Below are 1522 nucleotides of genomic sequence, written 5' to 3'. Positions count from 1 at the left end.
AAATGTAATGGCCTGACTACACCAATCAAAAGGCAGAGATTGAGGCCAGGCGTGGTGGCTCATACCTATAATCCCAGCACTTTGGGAGGCCAAGGTGACAGGATGGCCTGAGCCCACAGGTTTGAGATCAGCCTGGGCAACTTGGTGAGACCTCATCTCTACAATAAATAAAAAAATTAGCTGGGCGTGGTGGCACATGCCTGTAGTTCCGCTACTTGGAAGGTTGAGGCGGAAGGATCACCTGAGCCCATCAGGTGGAGGCTGTAGTGGCTGTGAGCATGTCACTGCACTCCAGCCTGGGTGACAGAGTGAGACTCTGACTCAGAAACAACAACAACAACAAAAGGCAGAGATTGGCAGAATGGAGAAAAAATATGACATAACAATATGCTGCTCAGAAGAAACTGACTTCAAATTCAACAAAGTAGGTTGAAAGTAAAAGGATAAAAAAGATGTATCATGCAAGCATTAATTTAATTTATTTTTATTTTTTTATTTTTAGAAAGCAGGATTTATTGAGAGGACAGAAAAGCTCCCACAGTGGGAGGGGACCTGAAGGGGTTGCCTGCAAGCATTAATTTTATTTTATTTTATTTTTTTTAGTTCATGTCTTTTATTAGCTCATACATAATTACTTCTCTTCTGGTTTGTTGAAGCAATAAGTCAGACAACATTTACCACAGTAATGTCTGTCAAAGTGGCTGGCCATAAAAACTCCAGCACCACATTCATCTGAAGGACACTCTCGATGAAGGCGACTGATTTTGCCATTCTCATCCACCTTATAGTACTTCAGGACAGCCAGCTTAACCTTCTTTCTCTTATGCTTATTCTTCTTGGGAGTCGTATAAGACTTCTTCTTCCTTTTCTTAGCACCACCACGAAGTCTCAACACAAGATGAAGAGTAGATTCCTTTTGAATGTTGTAGTCAGACAGAGTACGTCCATCTTCCAGTTGCTTGCCAGCAAAGATCAGTCTTTGCTGATCAGGAGGAATTCCTTCCTTATCCTGGATCTTGGCCTTTACATTTTCTATTGTATCCGAGGGTTCAACCTTGAGGGTGATGGTCTTCCCCGTAAGGGTTTTCATGAAAATCTGCATCTTGGCGGTGGTCCCACCGCAGATGGCGGATCGAAAAGCAAGCATTAATTTTAAAAAGCAAGAGTGATTCTATTATCTGACAACATAGAAGAAAATTCTTCTTCACACAAAAGAAAATTATCGGAGACAAAGAAAGACATAACCTAATGGTAAAAGGTTCAATCCCTCAGAAAAACCATCGTAAATGTGTATGTGTATGTCTTAAAATACATGAAGCAAAAACTGACAGAACTGAGAGGAGAAACAGATAAATCCATAATTACTGTTGGCGTCTTTAATGTTGCCCTGCCAGTAACTATTAGACTGGTAGAAGAAAATCATAAGAATACAGATGAGCTGAACAACACAAACAAGATTTAATTGACATCTATAGAATGCTCCAACCAACAACAACACAATATATATCTACTTTTTTTCCAA

The 1522-nt window shown here is 40.2% G+C and overlaps 1 pseudogene across 1 annotated transcript; it reads right to left on the bottom strand.

The window, feature by feature from the left end:
* Positions 1-593: 593 nt before the first annotated feature.
* Positions 594-1140, bottom strand: LOC103250061 (annotated as a pseudogene). The gene has a single exon (XR_503651.1). The product of XR_503651.1 is annotated as a ubiquitin-40S ribosomal protein S27a pseudogene (transcript).
* Between the last annotated feature and the right edge of the window lie 382 nt (positions 1141-1522).

The sequence above is a fragment of the Carlito syrichta genome, unplaced genomic scaffold (assembly GCF_000164805.1).
Source record: "Carlito syrichta isolate Samal-C Ts95f unplaced genomic scaffold, Tarsius_syrichta-2.0.1 Scaffold126464, whole genome shotgun sequence".
NCBI lineage: Eukaryota > Metazoa > Chordata > Mammalia > Primates > Tarsiidae > Carlito > Carlito syrichta.
The sequence above is the reverse complement of the archived record's forward strand: the minus strand, read 5'-3'. Positions and strand labels throughout refer to the sequence as shown.